The sequence below is a fragment of the Numenius arquata genome, chromosome W (genome assembly GCF_964106895.1).
Source record: "Numenius arquata chromosome W, bNumArq3.hap1.1, whole genome shotgun sequence".
Taxonomy (NCBI): Eukaryota; Metazoa; Chordata; class Aves; order Charadriiformes; family Scolopacidae; genus Numenius; species Numenius arquata.
The window spans coordinates 26,775,052-26,800,477 of record NC_133615.1 but is presented as its reverse complement, the minus strand read 5'-3'; the positions used below and the strand labels follow the sequence as shown (position 1 = coordinate 26,800,477).

Here is a 25,426-nt window from a genome sequence, read left to right as displayed (position 1 = left end):
AGAAAGAGATAAAGGAAATTCAGAAGTTTAGAATGAACTAAACTACTTTAATGAAGAATTAATATTAAAATAAAAATAAAGAAGAAAATAATGAAATAGATACAATATATACAAAACTGTATCAAGCTCCCAGGATGACAGTCACATCACCGGCAGGCACTGGGGAAGTCCCAGACTGGACTCAGTGACGAATGGGAACTGGATTCCAGCTCTGGAGTCAGGAACACACAGATCGGGATCAAAGGCAGATGAACAGACAGAGTCCTCTCTGGACGTCGGCCATCGCAGGAAGGGGCTGACCCTTTGATCCCTCAGCCTTTATACTGAGCATGGGGCAGATGGGATGGAATACCCCAGTTGGTCAGGTTTGGGTCACCTGTCCTGTCCACTCCTCCCCACTGATGTGACCCCTCTACGTTTTTTCCGTTTCCGACCCTCTAAGGGGGCAAATAACGAAATTGGCTGACCTTGGTTGTTACAGCAATAAGTATAAGCAAGGGCCTCCCTGCATACCATTCCTTGGCATGGAGCAGAAACATTGGTCTTATCATTCTGAGAACGAGCAGTTTTCTCCACAATATGCCGTTAATTTCAGAGAGTTAGAGGAGGCCTAGCTAGGATGTAAAGTTACAGAGCAGAAAATTGGTTCGGTTTTACTTCAAACCGGGACAATGCGGTTGGCTTTCTGGGCTGCCAGCATGCACTGACGGCTCATGTTGAGCTTCTCATCCACCAACACTCCCAAGTCGTCCTCCTCAGGGCTGCTCTCTAGCCATTCTCTGCACAACCTGTATTTGTGCCTGGGATTGCCATGTCCTTGGCTTGGTTTAACCTCATGAGATTTGCACAGGCCCATGTCTCAAGCCTGTCCAGGCCCCTCTGGATGGCATCCCTTCCCTCCAGCATGTCGACCGCACCACACAGCTTGGTGTCATCGGCAAACTTGCTGAGGGTGTACTCTAGTTTCTTGGGAACAAAATTATACTATCCAAAGGTGGACTGTTGTCATCTCTGCCTCTGCATAATATCTACTTGTTTGCTTTCTCAAATGATGTATTTATCAGGCTCCAAGGATTGCATCTGAAACAGTTTTGGAGCACTATGTTTTTTTAAAATTTTATTTTATTTTTATTTTAGTTTTTTCCCCAGAACATGGAAGCTATCTTCTTTTAGAGGTTTCTACTTGATTATTTCCCCCCTCCCATGCTAAATGCAGTCTCTCAGGAGCAAATGTATTGAAGTCTCAACTTTTTGTTTTTATAAATTATTCTTTCCTTTTGTTCTTCTTTTTCAGGTATTTAAGATAATACAATGTAGTTGGTTAAAATATAAAGAAATAATACTATTGGTTAATTCTGATCTAAAACTGCTGCAGCTAAACAGATATCAGTTATTGATTCATTGATTTTTTGGTTAAACAGTATTTCCATTCTTATTTCTGTTCTGCTTTGCCAAGAAGCCTAATCATTAAAGAAGTTGTCTCAGTAGAATTTAAGACATGGCAATGGCATCAGCTGTAATCAGTTAATTTCCTACCACGGCATCTCATTTTGCCTTACTACAACATGACAGTGATACTGGTTCAGAGCCTGGAAAGGGCAGAGGTAGCCAAGGTGCTGGTAAATCTCAAGCTTCAGGAGAAAGCTCTACAAAATGACCGGCCGGTCACCAGTGGTGTCCCTCAGGGCTCAGTTTTGGGGCCAGTCTTGTTTAATATCTTTATTGATGATCTGGATAAGGGGATTGAGTGCACCCTCAGTAAGTTTGCAGATGACACCAAACTAGGTGGGAGTGTTGATCTGCTTGAGGGTCGGAAGGCTCTACAGAGGGATCTGGAAAGGTTGGATCATTGGGCCAAGGCCAATGGGATGAGGTTTAATAAGGCCAAGTGCCGGGTCCTGCATTTCGGTCACAACAACCCCAGGCAACGCTACAGGCTTGGGGAAGAGTGGCTGGAAAGCTGCCCAGCAGAAAAGGACCTGGGGGTGTTGGTGGACAGCCGGCTTAACATGAGCCAGCAGTGTGCCCAGGTGGCCAAGAAAGCCAACGGCATCCTGGCCTGTATCAGGAATAGCGTGGCCAGCAGGAGTAGGGAAGTGATCGTGCCTCTGTACTCGGCCCTGGTGAGGCCTCACCTTGAGTACTGTGTTCATTTCCGGGCCCCTCACTACAGGAAGGACATTGAGGTGCTGGAGCGTGTCCAGAGGAGAGCCACCAAGCTGGTGAGGGGTGTAGAGAACAAGTCATATGAGGAGAGGCTGAGGGAACTGGGCATGTTTAGTTTGGAGAAGAGGAGGCTGAGGGGGGACCTCATTGCCCTCTACAACTACCTGAAAGGAGGCTGTAGAGAGGTGGGTGTTGGCCTCTTCTCCCAAGGGAATAATGACAGGACCAGAGGAAATGGTCTGAAGTTGCGGCAGGGGAGGATTAGATTGGATATTAGGAAGAATTACTTTACTGAGAGAGTGGTCAGGCACTGGAACAGCCTGCCCAGGGAGGTGGTGGAGTCGCCATCCCTGGAGGTATTTAAGAAATGTGTAGACATGGCACTTCAGGGCATGCTCTAGTGCCCGAGATTGTTGGTTTGTGTCTGTTTGTGGGTGGGTTTTTTGGTTTTTTTTGTTTGTTTGTTTGTTTGTGGGTTTTTTTTTTGGTTGGACTCTATGATCTCAAAGGTCCCTTCCAACCATGAAGATTCTGTGATTCTGTGAAATGAGAAGAAACAAGAGAAAATGAGAAAGAAGAAAGAACATCAGCAGTCAGGCTAATGAGGTAAAGGGATTTTTCAACTGGCAAAATATATTTACTATTTGATTCCTTTGTTATGTGGCTGCAGTGTTCCTGATCCAATCTTAAGATCCAAAAGAAATTTTACCTTCTGGTGTGTACCATCACTGATTAAACAAAAATGTAGACCATACTGCAGAACAAGGTAAAATATATGCATGTCTATTAGTATGTGTGTCTGAGTGTCTTAATCAAGACAGTTTCTATATATTTGTTAATATTCTGATTAACTTACTGTGTTTTTCAGCTCAGAAATCTTGCTTTTAAAAAGATTCCTCCCAATGGAGGCTGTCTATCTCAGCATGAACAATCACTGCACACCACAAGGCAGATGTGTTCTCAGGAAGAAAATTGGCAGGAGTGGAGACAAAGAGATGAGCATGTACAGCTTACTGTATTGAGTTATCTTTGGTTTCCTGAAATATGTTACTCTATGAAGTTAAATCTCATGGATAGAGATGGCTGGGGAGAAAGAAAGGGTTTCAGTAGAAGGTCAGACTACATCTTCTGTCAAGTCTAGTGAATGGCTGTTCAGTATATTTGTAGCTTAGAGCCAGTACCTGCTGCTGCTTGCATGCCTCATAGGTGAGGTGTGAAATTTAGAGTGTGGTAGGGGGAGGATTTATATAATTTGGACAAGAAGTACAAGTATATCCATGGGAGGATGGTAAAGAGCTGTGGTGGAAGCAAAGCTGGGGATGTTTTGGTGGAATGATGTATGGATATACAGTACAGATCCATAGTAAACCAGGCTTTGAAAGTTCTGTTAAGCATGGAATGATTAGTACCTTTCTAGATAATCAAGAGTACTTGAACTCTGAAAGCTGACTGTCCTTTAGGACACTAGGATAGCTCTATCAGTTTAAGAACCTCTGGTTTTTATTGTTAGAACTTGGTTTTGGTAATAATATAATTGTTAGTAAGGTTCATGAATGCTTGAAGAATGCAGTAGAGATAAAGCAAAGACTGCCTGTGCATGTATGAAGAACAATATAATGCGTTTAGTGTGTTTCTGCCAAAGCTACCACTGTGGTGGGTTGAGCCTGGCTGGATGCCAGGTGCCCACCAAAGCCGCTCTATCACTCCCCTTCTCAGCTGGACAGGGGAGAGAAAATATAACAGAAGGCTCATGGGTCAAGATAAGGACACTCGGCAATTACCATCACAGGCAAAACAGACTCGACTTGGGGAAATTAGTTTAATTTATTACTAATCAAAAACAGAGTAGTATAATGAGAAAATAAAAAACAAATCTTAAAAACACCTTCCCCCACCCCTCCCTTCTTCCCGGGCTTAACTTCACTCTCGACTTCTCTACGTCTTCACCCCGGGGGTCACAGGGGGATGAGGAATGGGGGTTGCAGTCACACATTGTCCCTGCCACTCCCTCCTCCTTAGGGGGAGGACTCCTCACACTCTTCTCCTGCTCCAGCATGGGCTCCCTCCCACGGGAGAGTCCTCCATGAACTTCTCCAAAGTGAGTCCTTCCTATAGGCTGCAGTTCTTCACAGACTGCTCCACGGGGTGCAGTCCTTCAGGAACAGACTGCATGGGTCCTCCGTAGGGTCACAAGTCCTGCCAGAAAACCTGCTCCAGTGTGGGCTCCTCTCTCTCCATGGGGCCACAGGTCCTGCTAGGAGCCTGCTCCAGCGTGGGCCTCCCACAGGGTCACAACCTCCTTCGGGCGCATCCACCTGTTCTGGTGTGGGGTCCTCCACAGGCTGGCATTGGTTCTACTGGACATAGAGGAAGCTTCTAGCAGCTTCTCACAGAAACCATTCCTGCAACTCCCCCCCCACTACCAAAACCTTTCCACGCAAACCCAATACAACCACAAACAGAAATTGCATAAGAAATACACTTGATCCAAAAGAGTAAAAAAATCTTTAACTTAAACAGATGGACTACTTTGTTGACCCTATGATGTCAGTTAGGAAGAATACTTGCATTAAAACTAGTCATTTTGGTTCTTGACTGTATTAAAAAATATTTAAAAAGCTGAATTACTGAAGAATGTATAGCAATTTTTCTTGTATGATGCTGCATATAAATGTTTTGAATTATTTGCAGCATTTTAGCTATTTTAGATTAAAATAGCAGATGGACAAATAATTTCTTTCAGTGCATTTATTGGGTGATGCTTAAAGAAATATTTCAGTATGCTTTTTTCTAGATTCCTTTTAAATGACTGCCTGCTACAGATTTGTGTTTTCTTTTCCATATAACTCATTCACATAGATCCTCAGACATCTCGCTTCACTGTGGATAATACAGTTTGGGCTGTCCTTGAGATGCTATGCTTGGGCTATACTTGAAGATGCCCTTGAGAGTATTTAACTTTGAACAGACGTTTTTCAAGGCAAACCACAAATAAGCGATACCAACTGGAGTTACAAAGTGTTTTGTGAAGCTACTGAACTTCTATGCTGGCACCTACTAGGATGTTATTTTCTTTTACAGAGATATCTTCAACTTATGTCTTGCCAAAAAGGATTGTATTGAACTGCTGTCTGTTTAATTAAGAGAAAATACAGGAAGCTATATTGACAAATGATTACTGTTTGGATGCTGTCCTTAGTTTTTGATTGTTGCTAATGCTTTTTTATATGTGCCTCCTAAAACAGTATAGCCAAGTTCTTAACTTTCTAGGCTTCTGAATGATTGTCCTAGCAGTGGAGTAATGACCTGATAATCCTTTTGAAAATTTCCTGAGCTAATTAGCTTCAGTATTACTTTTAAGGTACAGGTTTACTTTGTTCAGTACTTCTTGTATTCTGCATGCTATAAAGCAAATTCAGGCAAATAAGAGCATTGTACAGTCTAACTATTGGATGGTAAAATGGTCAGACAAAGTAAACTCAGTTACAAACAGTTTATTTTTATTCATATCTTACTGATGTATAGGCTACACTTCTGTAAAAGTTGCCTTGGGATTCTTTTATTTTAAAAGTAATTTTAGAGTAATACCAAAGTTGTAACATGATAGTTATGTTTCAGTTCTGAAGATGTTTTATATCCCTCTTTATGGAAAAAACAAAAACCAGACCAAACCTAAATGCTATCACAAGATTCAAGGTTGGAGAGCAGATTGTTTTGTAGTATAGCTACATTTCAAAAAATTTTCTGCAGTCACAAGGGTCTGAGCATAAAGAATGGAGGTACAATGCAGACTGTAAATATTCTTCTGACAAATTCTGTGTTAACTTTTATTTTGCTAGAATGAAAGTTTAGTGAAATAGTTGACATGGGAATGATTACTGTTAGAGTGCAGTGTTGATATTCCATAAACATGAAGGCTCATGGGGAGAAGGACTTTTTTCCTATCTTCCCACCACTCCATTGATTAGACAGTAAGAGAGTCATGACCCTGAAATAAACTTTAAATAGAAAGGCCAGTGTCAAGCACAGCCATGTGGCCACTTCCTGTAAATACTGACCAGCCTCAGCTATACTTTTCCAGGATGATGCTTTATTGTCCTAATCAGTAGGTGAGGGTTACTCTGCTATTAAAGCTTCCTAAAGCCATACACACAGGGAGTGGGATACATTACCCTGTGCTTCTCTCAGCTGCTGGGTAATCATAGGTTTATGCAAGATGACATCCAAGCATTTTAATTCTTTAGGATTTAAATATACATTATCTCCTCCAAAGTCCAATATTCACAATAGCCAGTGTGCCAGCCTTTCTCCTGGCTTTTGCTGACATGTTTTTGTTAAACCTTGCAACTTAGGCTGTATAAAATTGCACACTGAAATAGCATGCTGGAATGCCCCCTGGGGGCCCCCTTTGCTTTGTGGACAGAGGGAAATGCTGTTGCCACACATCCTCTGATCCCTCTGTCCACTTGTCCTCACCAGAGGAACAAGGATCCTCATCCCACCATTCATCCTTCTGGCAAATAACTTGTACCTCAGTGGTGCCCTTCCTGGGCTGCACTGTGGGTGCCTGCACTGCCATTTGCAGCCCAGGGGCTGCTGTGCAAAGATGTGCCTGCAGCTTGTAGTTTTTTGCATCAGCTCTAGACATCCCCATGTTCAATTGAAGCATGTTAGTAACAACCAAAGATGGTGCAAAGTTTCCTTGACTTTTTCTTTCCCTAGCCCCTGTTTTCTAAGACAACATAATACTTCAGCTGGGGTAGGGCATTCCTTCTCAGTTTCCCACCTTTAATATTTGTTTATATGAGATTTCTTTAAAATCATTGAATCATAGAATGATTTGGGTTGGAAGGGACCTTTAACAATCATCTAGATTTGATCGCCTGCCATGGGCCATCTTCCACTAGATCAGGTTACTCAAAAAAACCCCGTCCAATGCTTCCAATGATGGGGCATCCACAACTTCTCTGGGCAACCTGTTCCAGTGGCTCACCGCCTTCATCATAAAAAATGTCTTCCTGTCCTGGTTTGAGGTAAAACAGAACTAATTTTCTGTTCAGTAATTTTTCCTTTTTAGCTGGGCCTCTTCTAACTAACTAAACTCTGAAATTAACAGCATATTGTTCAGAAACTGCTCGCTCTCATAGTGATAAGACCTGATAATACCAAGGAATGGTAGGCAGAGAGGCCCTTGCTTATACTTATTGCTATAACAACCAAGGTCAGGTAAATTTGTTATTTGCCCCGTTGGAGGGTCGGAAGTGGAAAAGCGTAGAGGGGGTCACACCTGTAGGGAGGAGCGGACAGGACAGGTGACCCAAACCTGACCAACAGGGTATTCCATCCCATCTGCATCATGCTCAGTATAAAAGCTGAGGGATCAAAGGGTCATCTCTCTTCCTTCAATGGCCGACATCTGAGGAGGACCCTGTCTGTTCGTCTGCCTTTGATCCCGATCCAAGCAATCCTGACTCCAGATCCGGAATCCAGCTCCTGTCCATCACCGAGTCCAGCCTGGGACTTTTCCCCTGTGCCTGCTGGTGACGTGTTCATCACCCTGGGAGCTTGATACGGTTTTGTATATACTGTATATATATATTTTTTTTTCTTTTTTCTTTTTTTATTATTTATTATTTCATTATGTATTAATATTTTCATTAAAGTAGTTTAGTTTTTTTCTAAACTCATACATCTCTTTTATCTCTTCCTCTCCTCTCTTTTCCTTGGGGGGGGGGAGGGGCCATCTGTCGCTCTGATTGGTTAATCTGGTCAAAACCACGACAGATTTATTGGCGCCCAACGTGGGGCCCGACTGTGGTACGACTAGAGCTCTGGTAGATTGTCTAAATAGTTTGAATTCCAGCTTTCTCAGGGATTAAAACAGACAGCTCACATCATGTTTTTAGACAGGATATTGTATCATATCTTGATGGGGATTTCGTCCAGGTTACTTGATTCGGCACTGTATAATTTGCCTTGTGTTGTATAATTTACTTGCTCTTTGTGTCTGTATGCGGTGGTTCAAACGTGGTATTCTGGTATTGTGTTTGATCCTGATCCATACCATGATTGAATGGCTGGTTTCTTTACCTAGATTCCTCGGGCATTTTGTACTGAATTCGGTTGCTAATTATACTTCGAATTTTACCTTGGGAATGTTTACTTCACCCTTTACTGCTTATGCGAATATGTCATCATCAGAGACAGAGGATGCAGCCCCTTTGAATAGTGTGAATGACAGCTGCATTTTTAAAATCATTATTTTAGTGTCAGTTTTGCTGCATGGGCTGCAGGGGTGGTTTCTCTTTAAATCTTGGCGCAGAATTGCGATATGCACTGACACTGACCTTACTCGGACTCCATCCGCACCGGTACAAGTTGCTCCGGTGACCAGAAGGAAAAGGAGGAGGTCAGCTCAGCCTTCTGTCCCTAGTGACAAACAGCAAGTAAGGCCAGACAGCAGGGGAGAGGACTTTTCTGACGGAGATGCAGAGGAGGGTTCTTCTAGAGCTGATAAGGGAGAGGCTCCTGTGCCAGCAAGGGAGGAGGACTCAGACACAGAGATAATCATTAAATCCTTCTCTATGAAGGATTTGCGGAATATAAGAAAGGATTTTAGCCGTAATGATGGTGAGACACTTGTCTCCTGGTTGCTCCGATGCTGGGATAATGGAGCTGGTTGCATGGAATTAGACGGTGCCGAAGCCAGGCAGTTAGGAAACCTGTCCAAAGAGGCCGGTATAGATAAAGCTCTTGGGGAAAAGTCACAGACTCTCAGTCTCTGGAGACGACTCTTATCAGCTTTAAAGGACAGATACCCCTTTAAGGATGATATTGAATGCTGCCCAAGTAAATGGACCAACATAGAGAAAGGTATTAAGTACCTGAGAGAATTGGCTGTGAAAGAGGTGATTTATGGTGACTGGGATAAAGCTGTAAATCCTGATGAGATGCCATGCAGACAACCTATGTTGTGGAAGTTTTCACGGAGTGCACCACCAATGTATTCCCACACTTTGTCGGTACTGATTTGGGCAGGAGTTGATGATGATTCATCATTAACTGTAAGTGAAGTGGCTAGCAGAATGCGACAGTATGATGACAGTCTCTCTCGTCCCCTAACTGTAGCAGCTGTAGAAAAATTGACTGATAAAACTGAGAAAATGATTGAGAAAAATGAGAAACTGTTTGATAAACTGTCTAGGATGGAGGAAAGATCCTATTCTTCCCCTCCATGGACCAATGTTGCAGCTGTCAGGAGAAGACACCCTCCTGTGAGACCGACTCAGAGGAGACAGAACACGCTACGAAATATCCTGTGGTTTTGCCTCTGTGACTATGGAGAGGACATGAGTAAGTGGGATAAAAAACCTACCTCGGCCCTACAGGCACGAGTAAGTGAGTTGCAAGGTAAAGCAGATAGAAGACAGAATCATTCCAGGAGGACTGCTGCTCCAGTTCGTAGGGGGCGGTTCTCCGGTCCACGTAGAAACTCATCTGCCAATTATAGACGTTAGAGGTGCCCTGCCTCCAGCCAGGAGGAGGAGAGGGATAACCAAGTTTATTGGACTGTGTGGATTCGATGGCCTGGCACATTAGAGCCACAAAAGTATAGAGCCCTGGTGGACACAGGTGCACAGTGCACCCTATTGCCATCGAATCATAGAGGGACAGAATCTGTTACTATTTCTGGTGTGACTGGTGGGTCTCAAGAACTGACTGTACTGGAGGCTGAAGTGAGCCTAACTGGGAATGAATGGGAGAAGCACCCCATTATCACTGGCCGAGATGCTCCATGCATCCTCGGCATAGACTTTCTCAAGAGAGGGTATTTCAAAGACCCAAAAGGGTATCTGTCGGAGTGGGAGACGGACCCGGAGTAACGATGAGTCTCAATATGAGTATGGTCGTTCTTCCTTTATTCAAGTTCACACAGAGTATATAAAGACAGACAAGCAGAGCACGCGCTAGCAATGATTATACGATTGGCTTACAGTCTCTGTTCACGCGCCTAGAGCGCTCACACAATTAGTGCAGACCTCTTGTCCACGCGCAGCAGATGTTTCTCTATCTCCCGGAGGCAGTACCACTTATCACTTACTTATCATGTAGCTACTTCTTCATACTTCTGTTTCTCAAGGACAGTTCACAGCCTCCTCCAGGCTTTCATCCCTATCAAAGACTGGGTTGCTCATTGTAATCAAGTCATGCCCTTTTTCACTCAGCCATTCCTCCACAGGTATCGATGGGCTTTTGGTGTAGCAGCTGTAGAGACTGAGGACATTACACAGCTGTCTACCTTACCTGGCCTTTCAGATGACCCTTCTGTGGTGGGACTGCTGAGGATTAAAGAACAGCAGGTGCCAACTGCTACTGCCACAGTGCATCGGCGACAGTATCGCACTAACCGAGACTCCCTGATTCCCATTCAGAACCTGATTCGTCGGCTGGAGACTCAAGGAGTGATCAGCAAGACTCGCTCACCCTTTAACAGCCCGATATGGCCAGTGCGAAAGTCTGATGGTGACTGGCGTCTAACAGTAGACTACCGTGGCCTGAATGAAGTCACACCACCACTGAGTGCTGCTGTGCCAGACATGCTAGAACTGCAATATGAACTAGAGTCAAAGGCAGCCAAGTGGTATGCTACAATTGACATTGCTAATGCCTTTTTCTCTATTCCTTTAGCAGCAGAGTGCAGGCCACAGTTTGCTTTCACCTGGAGGGGTGTCCAGTACACCTGGAATCGACTGCCCCAGGGGTGGAAACACAGCCCTACTATTTACCATGGACTGATCCAGACTGCACTGGAGAAGGGTGGAGCTCCAGAACACCTGCAGTACATTGATGACATCATTGTGTGGGGTAACACAGCAGAAGAAGTTTTCAAGAAAGGTAAGAAAATAATCGAGATTCTTCTGAAAGCAGGTTTTGCTGTGAAAAGAGGTAAGGTCAAGGGACCTGCACGAGAGATCCAGTTCTTAGGAATTAAATGGCAAGATGGTCGTCGGCAGATCCCAATGGATGTCATTAACAAAATAACATCTATGTCCCCACCTACTAACAAAAAGGAAACACAAGCCTTCTTAGGCGTTGTGGGTTTCTGGAGAATGCATATTCCAGGTTATAGTCAGATTGTGAAACCTCTCTGTGAAGTGACTCGAAAGAAAAATGAGTTTACGTGGGGTCCTGAGCAACGACAAGCTTTTGAGCAAATTAAACAAGAGATTGTGCATGCGGTAGCACTTGGACCAGTCCGAAGAGGACAGGACATTAAAAATGTGCTCTATACTGCAGCTGGAGATAATGGCCCTACCTGGAGCCTCTGGCAGAAAGCACCAGGGGAAACTCGAGGTCGACACCTAGGATTTTGGAGTCGGGGATACAGAGGATCTGAAGCCAACTATACTCCAACTGAGAAAGAAATATTGGCAGCATATGAAGGAGTTAGAGCTGCTTCAGAGGTAATTGGTACTGAAGTACAGCTCCTCCTGGTGCCCCGATTACCAGTGTTGGGCTGGATGTTCAAAGGTAAAGTCCCTTCTACACATCATGCCACCAATGCTACCTGGATTAAGTGGGTTGCCTTAATCACACAGCGAGCTCGTATAGGAAACCCAAATCGTCCAGGAATTGTAGAAGTGATCACAAACTGGCCCGAAGGCGGAGACTTCACAATGCCTCTAGACGTGGTGGTAACACGTGCTGAGGAAGCCCCACCATATAATGAACTCTCAGATAATGAGAAACAGTATGTTTTGTTCACTGATGGATCTTGTCGTATTATAGGAAAACATCGAAAGTGGAAAGCTGCTGTATGGAGTCCCACACGACGAGTTGCAGAAGCAACTGAAGGAGAAGGTGAATCAAGTCAATTTGCAGAGGTAAAAGCTATCCAGCTGGCCCTAGACATTGCTGAACGAGAAAAGTGGCCAATGCTCTATCTTTATACTGACTCATGGATGGTGGCAAATGCTCTGTGGGGATGGTTAAAACAGTGGAAGCAGAGCAACTGGCAGCGCAGAGGTAAACCCATCTGGGCTGCTGACTTGTGGCAAAATATTGCTGAACGGATAGAGAAACTAGTTGTAAAGGTACGTTATGTAGATGCTCATGTACCCATGAGTCGAGCCACTGAGGAACATCGAAACAATCAGCGAGTGGACCAGGCTGCTAAGATTTTCCAGACAGATTTGGACTGGGAACATAAAGGTGAACTGTTTTTAGCTCGGTGGGCCCATGACACTTCAGGTCATCAAGGAAGGGATGCAACATACAAATGGGCCCGGGACCGAGGGGTGGATTTAACCATGGACGCTCTTGCGCAGGTTATCCACGATTGTGAAACATGCGCCGAAATCAAGCAAGCTAAAAGGTTAAAACCTTTGTGGTATGGGGGACGATGGCTGAAATATAAGTACGGAGAGGCTTGGCAAATAGACTACATCACACTCCCTCACACATGCCAGGGTAAGCGTTACGTGCTTACAATGGTGGAAGGAAGCACCGGATGGTTGGAAACCTATGCCGTGCCCCATGCCACTGCCCGGAATACCATCCTGGGCCTTGAAAAGCAAGTCTTGTGGTGACATGGTACTCCAGAGAGAATTGAGTCAGACAATGGGACTCATTTCAAAAACAATCTTGTAAGTACTTGGGCAAAAGAACACGGCATCGAGTGGATATATCATATCCCCTATCATGCACCAGCTTCTGGCAAAATTGAGAGATACAATGGATTGCTGAAAACCACTCTGAAAGCAATGGGGGGTGGAACCTTTAAAAATTGGGACAAGCATCTAGCACAAGCTACCTGGTTAGTTAACACCAGGGGATCCATCAATCGAGCTGGTCCTGCTCAATCAGACATTTTACATAATGTAGAAGGGGATAGAGTCCCTGTGGTGCATGACAGGAATATGTTGGGAAGAACTGTTTGGGTTTTCCCTCCTTCAGGCAATGGCAAACCCATTCGTGGGACTGTTTTTGCCCAAGGACCTGGATGTACTTGGTGGGTGATGCTGGAGAATGGAGAAAGTCAATGTGTACCTCAAGGAAATTTAACCCTAGGTGAGAATACTCAATTCTGAGCTGTATGATATTAATTGTTATATAATACTAACTTTATCTAATCAGTGTTTTTCAGGATAAATAGTGGTGGTGAAACCTGAGCTAGCTTCTCCGAGTGATGTCCAGCAAACTCTTCAAGAGGGACATGCTACCTGTGGATATGGACCACAATGAATTTCATATCATCTTTTCTGCCCTGAGAGTCTGCTATGACAAAAACCTGCAATTATGGACTAAAGGAACTCAATGAACTTTTGTGTATAAAGATAAATCATAAATAAGGGACTTCTGTATATATATTTGTATGTATTTGATGGATAAGATGTAATGATAATCAGAGCACAATGCAAATGGTATGGAATAAGGGGTGGAATGTCCTGGTTTGAGGTAAAACAGAACTAATTTTCTGTTCAGTAATTTTTCCTTTTTAGCTGGGCCTCTTCTAACTAACTAAACTCTGAAATTAACAGCATATTGTTCAGAAACTGCTCGCTCTCATAGTGATAAGACCTGATTATACCAAGGAATGGTAGGCAGAGAGGCCCTTGCTTATACTTATTGCTATAACAACCAAGGTCAGGTAAATTTGTTATTTGCCCCGTTGGAGGGTCGGAAGCGGAAGAGTGTAGAGGGGTCACACCTGTAGGGAGGAGCGGACAGGACAGGTGACCGAAAACTGACCAACAGGGTATTCCATCCCATCTGCATCATGCTCAGTATAAAAGCTGAGGGATCAAAGGGTCATCTCTCTTCCTTCAATGGCCGACATCTGAGGAGGACCCTGTCTGTTCGTCTGCCTTTGATCCCGATCCGAGCAATCCTGACTCCAGATCCGGAATCCAGCTCCTGTCCATCACCGAGTCCAGCCTGGGACTTTTCCCCTGTGCCTGCTGGTGATGTGATCATCACCCTGGGAGCTTGATACGGTTTTGTATATACTGTATATATATATTTTTTTCTTTTTTCTTTTTTTTATTATTTATTATTTCATTATTTATTAATATTTTCATTAAAGTAGTTTAGTTTTTTTCTAAACTCATAAATCTCTTTTATCTCTTCCTCTCCTCTCTTTTCCTTAGGGGGGGGGGAGGGGCCATCTGTCGCTCTGATTGGTTAATCTGGTCAAAACCACGACACTTCCTTATGTCCAATCTAAACCTACCTTCTTTCAGTTTAAAACTGTTTCTCCTTGTTCTGTCACTACAGGCTCTGATAAAAAGTCTTTCTCCATCTGTCTAATAAGCCCCCTTTAGGTACTGGAAGGCTGTTATAAGGTCTCCCCAGAGCCTTCTCTTCTCCAGGCTGAACAACCCCAGCTCTCTCAGCCTGTCTTCATAGGAGAGGTGCTCCAGCCCTCTGATCATCTTTGTGGCCCTCTGCTGGACCTGTTCCAACAGGTCCATGTCCTTCCTGTGTTGAGGACTCCAAAGCTGGACACAGTACTCCAGGTGGGGTCTCACGAGAGCAGAGGGGTAGAATCACCTCCCGCGACCTGCTGGCCATGCTTCTTTTGATGCAGCCCAGGATGCAGTTGGCTTTCTGGGCTGCCAGCGTGCACTGCTGGCTCATGTTGAGCTTCTCATCCACCAACACTCCCAAGTCCTTCTCCTCAGGGCTGCTCTCTAGCCATTCTCTGCACAACCTGTATTTATGCCTGGGATTGCCATGTCCTTGGCTTGGTTTAACCTCATGAGATTTGCACAGGCCCATGTCTCAAGCCTGTCCAGGCCCCTCTGGATGGCATCCCTTCCTTCCAGCATGTTGACTGTGCCACACAGCTTGGTGTTGTCAGCAAACTTGCTGAGGGTGCACTCTATCCCACTGTTCATGTGTCTGACAAAGATGTTAAAGAGCACTGGTCGCAGTACCGACCCCTGAGGAACACCACTCATCACTTGCTTCCACAGTCACTTCCCTCAACCTGCTGGCCAAGCTTCTATTGATGCAGCCCAGGATACAATTGATTTTCTGGGATGCAAACGCACATTGCCGGCTCATGTCCAGCTTTTCATCTATTAGTGTCCCCAAGTCCTTCTCTGCAGGGCTGCTCTCAGTCCTTTCATCCCCCAGCCTGTACTGATGCTGAGGGTTTCCCCAACCCAGGTGCATGATCTTGCACTTGGCCTTGATGAACTTCATGAGGTTCACACAGGCCCACTCCTCAAGCCTGTCAAGGTCCTCCTGAATGGTATCCCTTCCCTCTAGACAATCAACTGCACCACTCTGCAAACTTGCTGAGGGTGCACTCACTGTCTATGTCATTGATGAAGATATTAAACAGTACTGGTCCCAATATGAACCCCTGAGGGTCACTACTTGTTACTGATCTCCATTTGGACATTGGGCCATTGACTATATCTTTTTGGACACAGCCATCCAGCCAGTTCCTCATCCATCTAACAGTCCATCCATCAAACCCAATTTAATGACAAGGATGTTGTGGGGGACTGTATCAAAGGCCTTACAGAAGTCCAGATAGATGACATTCATAGCTCTTCCCTTATCAGCCAACACAGTCCCTCCATTGTAGAAGGCCACTAGATTAGCCAGGCATGATTTGCCCTAGGTGAAGCCATGTTGTCTGTCTCTAATCACCTCCTTGCTTTCCATATGTCTTGACATGTCTTCCGGGAAGATCTGCTCCATGATCATACCAGGCATGAAGGTGAGGCTGACAGGTCGGTAGTCCCCAGGGTCCTACTTTCTACCCTTTTTAAAAATGGGTGCAATGTTTCCCTTTTTCCAGTCACTGGGGACTTCACCTGATTGCCATGCCTTTTCAAATATCATGGAGAGTTGCTTGGCAACTACATTAGCCAATTCCCTCAGGACTCTGGGATGCATCTCGTCAGGTCCCATAGACTTCTGTATGTTCAGGTTCCACAGGTGGTCACGAACCTGATCTTCTCTTACAGTGGGAGGGACTTTGTGGTTTATCCACTTGAGAGGTGTGGGAAGACAGGTTGCCAGTGAAAACTGAGGCAAAAAAGTTGTTGAGTACCTCAGCCTTCTCCTTGTCTGTTTTTATCAGTTTGCCGGTCATGTTCATCAAATTCTTAGAAGCCATGTCAGTATTGAGCTGAACTTTGAGCTTTGCATGGCATTTTAACACTCTGGGTAATCAGGCTAAGAAAACCTTAGATCAAAGCCTATTTGAACAGATTCCAGACAATAAGTGAGCACTGTTTTCTTTCTGTCTCTCATTCTTTAATAGAACAAGCTTTATCTAACCATATCTGTGATAAACCTCATTGTCTCTGACAACAGTTTATTTGGAATTAGGTTTTGGATTGTTTTTTAAATTAAAGAGCCATTTAATACTATGCAAGCTGAGCAGTTCTGCATCCTGATACACTTGGATTATTGAGCTTCTTGATGTGTATTGTGAAGTTGTGCAAGCTGTAGGGTGACTATAAATAAAATAACACTTTTGGGGGGCAGCTAATTTCCAATTTGATCCACAAAAGATGATGGCTTGATTCATAGGAGACAAAAGCTTCTCCCCTCCTCTTCAACACAGTGAAATGAGGTGGTGGAGCAAACTGTCAGGAAAAAATACTTAATAAAGACTTATTAAATGCACACTGTCCCCATGAATGGAAAGATATGAAGAATATGAATACATTCGGTCTCTTAACATGATACTCTCTTATAGTGAGATTAGGGAACAAAGGAAATACAATGTAGGCTCTTTAGAATTTTGCTTGTTACCTTTAACAAATGGATCCCTATGCACAGAATTCACTGTATGTCCTCAAGCTTTAGCTACAGGGAATACCTCTTCTGTTGCAAACACAATAAAAATATTTTTTATCTGTAGGTGTTATTTAAGACAGCAAGCATGTTGTTTCAGGTGTCCACTGTTCTACATATGGCAATTGTCATAATAAATATAAATTCCTAGACATAATTACTAATCAGATGATTTAGACAGGGCAAAACTGAACCAACATCACAAAGATGAAGCAGATAAGTCATGCTCAGGCTATAGGGAAGCTACAGGGAAAATACAAAAGCCCACGACTTGCAAATATCCAAGCAATAATCAGAAAGTGCTCAAATAAGAAGTGGAACCATGTGAGACGATGTATATAAATCTCCCTCTTTGAGACAAAAAGAAGAAAGGAGAGGTTGAGTGAGGGAAAAAGATAAAATATAAGAAAGACAAAAGGTCTGTTGGGAAATTTAACAGTTGTTCTCATGATCATCAAAGGAACTTGATATTTAAAAGATATCATGACCGGCATATGTTGCCAAAAAGTAGAGGAGCAATTCTGCAAGACTCTCTTTGTATTAGGAATATTAATATAAAAGCACACTTTGTAGATGATGTGGCCCATCATAACCCAAATGGCAGGTTTTAGCACAAAAATTATTGCTGTATGCAAAGCTTTTGCTCTTCCAATGGATTTGTACATTGAAAAGTACTTGCAGTAGCATAGAAATTAAATTGCAGTATCTTTCTTTGAAGATTATAATTTTGTTTATTCTTGGAGATTATTTATGAGAGATTGCTTTTAACTCACAGCATTCAGATCAGGATGCAAAGTTTATCAAAAGTCAGCTATATTCAAATATTGATTTTTGGTTCAAGCCCTTCTGTAACTTCATTAGATTTTGCTTACAACTTTGCCATGCTTAAAGCTAAGTTTTAGTTTCTATTCTCAACATCCTTTCTACTTTCACATGCTTTCCTCTGGACAAGTTTCTTGGGGGGTATAGATGAAAAGTTTCTCAGAAATAATTGTGCACTTTGATACCATCAGGCAAAATGTAAGACCATAATGGGGGTTAAATAGCTATTAGTTTATTGATAACATATTCACACTCCAATCAGCGTGGGGAGCCCCAGTAATCACGCAGAGGGTTGAAAGGGAAAAGCGAATGGTTGGGTCAGGCGTCCAATCAAGGCTCAGCTCAGGGACGTCCCTGACAATTTATATACTCTTTTCTTTTTGACAGCAGATTACATCATGTCCACATAGTTACACATCAAACAATACAATGTTATACTTTGAAGCTAGGGTCACTGTGACCTGATGATTAACAGTGGGGAGAGGATGTTTGCTTTGTGAACTGGGACTAGATTGCACACACCAAGCCGTGTCCTTGATTCCTCATCAGACTTCCAAGTCCTCCCCTTATAGGGGGTCAAAGTTGGTAGCCTCTGGATAAGAATGAGGGAAAAAAAGATCAGTGGAGCCCTGTGCTGATGCGCAGGCATTCTGCATAGTCTTCTGTATGAGATTACTCTCCAGTTTTTTGTCTAATGATAGCCTTTAATGAGTGGTTCCTGTGCTGTAATGCAAAGGGAGAGAGGAAATAAGATCCTAGTGTCTTTGTCACCTTGCACAACCAGAATAATGCAGCTTTATTAAATTATTCCATCTTCAATTTAACTCCTCCCCCTCCAATGCTCTGTACTAAAGGAGGGTTATAGACAAGATTTTTAAATGTACAGAAGTAAAGCCATTCGAAAATAGAATTTTCCTCCCAACACTTCAAAATTACTTTTTGCTTTAAAATCAGAATGTAAGTTAAAACAGAGGACACTATTCATTTTGTCTCAAGTGTCTAACTGAAATGTTGAAATGGAAAAATGTGTATCTTCAATAAAACTGAAATGGTTTAGTATTTTAAAATCAAAAGTTCATTTTGAGTAAATATTTCAAAACTGGATTTAAGGGGTTTTGGATCAGCATTTTGTGGAAGGAAGCTTTTTTCATTTTGGAATGTTGCATTTCACTCTCTTTTAGAAAGCCCAAAAGGCAACTGAAAATCAACATTTTTCCTGCTGCTGAATCTTTATTTTACATTGTTAAAATTTTTCAGTCAAATTTTTGGACTGGTTTTATGCTAAAGTCAGTGATATGGGAATAAAAATTTTGAACTTATATACATTTAAAATTTGACATAGTTTCTTTTGTTCCTATATCTGTTTCCATTAATTTTCTTGTTGAACTCATCTGGGAGGGAGAGTCACTCTAAAAGAGAAATGTGGGTTTATGTAATTGCAAGTGATATCCAGCTAGTCCAAACTTTCTTATATTAAAGGGTGAAACTCCACTGAAGTCAATGGAGCTTTAAATGCTGGCACCAACAGAAAAAATTTTCCCCTTTAGTGCAATTGCATTGTCATGTATTGAATACCATTCATGCTCATGATAGATGTTAGTGAATGGCTCTCTTTTCAAGCAGATATTTATTAATTTCAAAACTCATTTCCGAAGAGAGATCAAAAGTTCTTCTCATCACCATAATGAGCCAATGAAAATTTTGGCATTCTGAAGTATGACAATTGTCCAACTGCATTAAACTGTTAACACTTTTTTTTTGTTTGTTTTGTTAACATGTTGTGGTTTTGTCATGAATCAAAAGTAGTGGAATCTATTTTTTGCTTAAGAGAAAAGCATTCCAGCAGGAAAAATGTCCCAATAAAATGGGATTGCTTCCAACTAATCCATAAAATAAATTCCAATAGTGAAAATGCCTTATCCCCAATTGTTTTGTATCAGTAGTGCAATGCTAGAATACCATTTTATACTATGCTTCTGGCAATCCTTGGTATAATCTATATAAAAATTAGATTTCAGTTGTCCTCTGAGAACCAAACATTTTTCCCTGCTTGGCTGTACAGTAATGGAGTTTTCCCCCCTCACTTGTGCTTATATTTGTCCTTAAGAAGAGAGGAGAACAATGCAGTTGTTTATGATTATTATTTGTTTGCATTACTTTAGAGTCCTAAAGCCAAAACAAGATCTCACTGTGAAAGGCACTTTGGGACTCTACAGCCACAGATAATCCCTGCCTTAATTGCTTTTGGGCTAAGGCTCTGCTCCTGTAACCTGGAACTAGTTGGTTGGTCCCTGTGCAGATTACAGACTTGGGGCCTGGTGCATAGGATAAAGAATGGGAGAAGGATGCTTTGTTGTCCTCCTTGCATGGACAGGGAGACGCATAGATTAAACACTTTGTCCCAGCTCACACAGGAAATCTGTGGCCAATCTTGAAGTGGAAGCCAGATCTCCTGCCTGGTGGCATGGCTCCTTGGCTCCTGACCCATCCTCCCTCCCTAGTGTAATGCTGGCCTCCAGCACAGAAACTTGTGTCCAATGAATTGTCCATTAGAGTTTTGCTGTTGATGAGTTTCTTTCTCACCAATAGGTGGAAACTGACAGTCTGGTTTCTCAGGTGAAACAAGGAACAGTTTTGCCATCCTAAATGAGGCAGGGAAAAACACCACACAGAACAGGGAATTTTCCATAAGAAACTCAACCATAGCAACTGAAAAAGACATTAAAGCACATCATTGTACTTTCTCTGCTTGATGCAACCTGCATAAACTCATAAATCTCTTTATCTCTTCCTCTCCTCTCTTTTTCTTAGAGGGGGGAGGGAGGGGCCATCTGTCATTCTGATTGGTCAATCCGGTCAAAACCACGACAGATTTGATGCAACAGGACATCAGAAAAGCAAAGACGGGTTTTTGTTTTTCTTTTCCTTACTTAATTCTTTAGCCAGATAACTTACTGCATTAACTGATGATGCTTGGTCATAATGAATTTATTGCAAAATTGTGTAACCTTTCCGCTTCTGTCTCCAAAGTCCATGCTAGAGTCTGTGTTCTGGCATGTGTTATCATGCTCTAGCTGGAAAGGATGAGGGAACTACATCTGCAGACTTCCATAAGAGATCACAAGCTTTTGAAACTGTGGAATCACTAACCAAATGCAATACAGAAATATTTCCAACAAGCTGGCAGCTGTGCAATATGTGGCACTGAAAATAAATCTGAGTCACTAAGAAGTAGTGGCAAATGACTGGCAAAAGTTTGTCTTTTTTTTTTTCTAAGCATACTCCAAAGAAAATTGTCTAGTGCAACAAAAAAAAATCATGTTGCAGAAACAAGTGGCTGTGACACTGGTTTGGATATGGACAATTTCTTGCTGTCTTAGGGATAGCATTTAATGAAAATGTTGTATAAACTAAGACAAGTCTTTGCTGGGCAGATGTTTAGCATGTTCCTGAGCAGCTGTAACAGGCTGTTCAAGATGAACAAATCTAAATTAACAGGAACTAAAATGCTGAAGTGGGAGGAAATCTGATTAGCACTACTAATCAACTGAGGTCTGGAGATTCCCTTCCTTTTGAACTGGAACTGTTTAGTCACCTTCTTTTGCTTTTTTCAGAGTTCATACTTCACCTTGCCTATATTTGATCTCTCCCTTGTGTCCCTTTGTCTTGGTTGAGGTAAAACAGAACTAATTTTCTGTTCAGTAATTTTACTTTTTAGCTGGGCCTCTTCTAACTAACTAAACTCTGAAATTAACAGCATATTGTTCAGAAACTGTTCACTCTCACAGGGATAAGACCTGATTATGCCAAGGAATGGTAGGCAGAGAGGCCCTTGCTTATACTTATTGCTATAACAACCAAGGTCAGGTAAATTTGTTATTTGCCCCGTTGGAGGGTCGGAAGCGGAAAAACGTAGAGGGGTCACACCTGTAGGGAGGAGCAGACAGGACAGGTGACCCAAACCTGACCAACAGGGTATTCCATCCCATCTGCATCATGCTCAGTATAAAAGCTGAGGGATCAAAGGGTCACCTCTCTTTCTTCAATGGCTGATGTCCGAGGAGGACCCTGTCTGTTCGTCTGCCTTTGATCCCGATCCAAGCATTCCTGACTCCAGATCTGGAATCCAGCTCCTGTCCGTTGCCAAGTCCAGTCTGGGACTTTTCCCTGTGCCTGCTGGTGATGTGATCATCATCCTGGGAGCTTGATACAGCTTTGTATATACTGTATACTTTTTTTTTCCTTTTTTATTTTCTTATTATTATTTATTATTTCATTATTTATTAATATTTTCATTAAAGTAGTTTTATTTTTTTTCTAAACTCATAAATCTCTTTAATCTCTTCCTCTCCTCTCTTTTTTAGAGCGGGGAGGGAGGGGCTATCTGTCATTCTGATTGGTCAATCCGGCCAAAACCACGACACCCTTTTTGAGCCCATTAGCAGTTCAGTCTAGTGCTTCTCACTGGAGAAAATGATCTCCATGATGTGAATGATCCTCATCTGTATCTACAGTATGAATTACTGGGTGGAGAGATGCATCATATTGTTGTCCCAAAGCAGGGTCATTTACCCAGTGTGAAAGATGCCAATATACACACAGAGGAGAGGTATTTATTTAAATAATTTCTGTAGAGATGGGTGCTAGGTGGTAATCCACAAAGCTAGCACACTGGCCTCCTTTTCCTTGGAAAATTTATATGATTCAAAACAGAAATACACACCCTTAATTATAAGTATTCGTTAGTACCTTATCTTAACAATTTCTATTGGTTAGTACAGTCTCTGCTACCACCAGCCTATTCTGTAGAGCCATTTTTGCAGTTGCTTGCAATTATTTAAATCTTGTAATCCAGCTTTGGTTGCATTAGCTAATAATTCCACCTGGCCTGTCAGATTATTTAACCACATTCCATTTTGAAAGGAAGTGATATGGGGGTTGAAGATAGCTTCTAAGGCCCATTCTACCTTAATCACAGTGGATGGATGTCATCAAGGGTCTATTTCATTTTGTTTTAATTTCCCCCATAGTAGTTTATCCAAGGGTCTTTGTCTCCATAAGGGACACAAGGTTAACATACCTAAAGTATGTTGACGCACTTTTCCTTCTAAGGGTAATTGAGTAGTCCAAGTTCCATCACTACTAACCCAGACAGTATGACCCACGGAAGGCATTGCTTTCTCATTGCATTTAACAGATTCCTTTCGTATCATGGTGCCGGTCCAATTATCATATATATGAGTGGCATGGTTTCTACAAAGGCACCCTAATCATAAGGCTCTGGCCACTAGACCCAATCGTTGGATTCCATAATCAGTTGTAGAACAATTAAAGACTTGTGTAGAATTCCATTTAGCATTTTGGGATTTTCTGCTCCTTGTTTAATGACTGGATATTCGCATCCTTAAATTCCTCCTCTCCAGTCCATCCAATACACCAGGGGGTATTTTGCATATAAGGCCACTTGCCTTCTTCTAACTTTGGCCAAATTTGTGGTAAATCCATTCCCCAGGGAAATTGTTGGCAAGGTGCAGAGGATGCAGTTTGCACATTCCAGCACATATTTTAACCCTGATCATTTTTAAAACAATCTAATTGTTCTGCCAATTGATTTTCCTTCTCAGGGTATTGCAGGGGTGATAATTCTAAATGATGTTCTGGAATTAGAGCTCCTTCAAATTTTGATTTCCTTAGCGCCGCTTCTTTTGCTAACTGCTTTTCGGTTTTCCTTTGTGATTTTGCTGTTCCCTTTCTGATGAGTTTTACAATGCATTATTTCAACCTCCTTTGGTTGAAGGACTGCTTGCAAGAACTTCATTATTTCTGCTCCATATTTAATCGGAGCCCCTTGTGAACTTAGTAATCCTCTTTCTTCCAAAATTGCCCCATGTGCATGTACTACTCCGAATGCATATTTAGAATCTGTGTAAATGTTAACTCTTTTTCCCTGGCTGAGCTCTAAAGCTCATGTTAGTGCAATCAGTTCTGCCTTCTGAGCAGATGTATTGCTGGGCAAAGATTTAGCCTCTAAGGCCCGAGTAGGTGTTACCACTGCATATCCAGCTTTTCATTGTCCTTCCAACTTAAAGCTGCTCCTATCAGTAAATAGCTCCAGTTCTGCATCTGGCAAAGTTTCATCTTGCAGATCAGGCCTACTAGAATACACTTGTTCGATAGTGGTTAGACAATCATGATGTAGTTCATCAGATTCAGAAATCAGAAACAGGGTGGCAGGGTTTAGAGTAGAAGTCACTGAGATTGTAACATCATCTTTTTCCAACAGCACAGCCTGGTATTTAGCTAACATGCTTGGGGGGATCCGATGATGCTCTTTGTTTTCAAGGAGAGAAAAAACATCGTGAGGCACAAACACAGTAACTGGTTGACCTAAGGTCAATTTCTGGGATTCTTCAATCAAAGTTACAGTAGCTGCTACTGCTCTTAAACAAGCAGGCCAACCTTTACTGACTTCATCTAATTGCTTGAAAAAATATCCTACCGGTCTTTTCCAGCTTCCCAGTGTTTGTGTCAGAACTCCTAATGCCCCTTGTTGTCGTTCATGTACATATAATTGAAAAGGTTTCCTCAGATTCGGGAGTCCCAAAGCAGGAGCTTCCATGAGCTTTCTTTTAATTTCATCAAAGCTTTTCCTGCACTCAGGTGTCCATTCAAGAACTCCCTCAGGCCCTTTTATAGCAGCATACAGTGGTTTTGCAATTAGTCCAAAATTGGGAATCCATAAGCGGCACCATCTGGCCATCCCCAGAAACTCTCTTAATTGCTTCTTAGATGTAGATACAGCAATTCTACAAATTGCCTCCTTTCTCTCTGTACTTAAATCTCTCTGTCCTTTGGTGATCTCAAACCCCATGTATTGGACCTTTTCCTTCCCAATGTGAGTTTTCTTCTTAGAAACTCAATATCCTGCCAGGCCCAAAAAGTTAAGCAAACTGATGGTAGCTTCCAAACATGCCTCATAACTGTCAGAACCAATCAGTAAATCATCTACATATTGTAACAGTGTTACAGTATCATAGAATCATAGAATCATTCAGGTTGGAAAAGACCCTTGGGATCATCGAGTCCAACCATCTACCCTACTCTACAAAGTTTCTCCCTACACCATATCCCCCAACACCACATCTAAGTGACTCTTAAACTCATCCAAGGATGGTGACTCAACCACCTCCCTGGGCAGCCCGTTCCAGTGTCTGATCACTCTTACTGTGAAGAATTTCTTCCTAATGGCCAGTCTAAACCTACCCTGTTGCAGCTTGAAGCCATTCCCTCTTGTTCTATCGCTATTTGCTTGTGAGAAGAGACCAGCATCAACCTCTCTACAATGTCCTTTCAAGTAGTTATAGAGAGTGATGAGGTCACCCCTCAGTCTCCTCTTCCTCAAACTAAACAGTCCCAGCTCCCTCAATTGTTCTTCGTACGATTTATTCTCCAGGCCCTTCACCAGCTTCGTTGCCCTCCTCTGTACCTGCTCCAGTCTATGTTTTAAAAAGGAGCTTATTATTGGTTTCATTCCTTTCCGGGCCTCTAACTTAATGGGGTACTGTTTTTTTCTTACCGGTTGAACTCCTGGCTTCAGTTCAATTTTTACCACACT

The 25,426-nt window shown here is 42.6% G+C and overlaps 1 pseudogene; it reads left to right on the top strand.

The window, feature by feature from the left end:
* Positions 1 to 1,504: 1,504 nt before the first annotated feature.
* The window catches only part of LOC141476809 (G kinase-anchoring protein 1-like), a 68,215-nt pseudogene continuing 44,293 nt past the window's right edge, over positions 1,505 to 25,426 (top strand).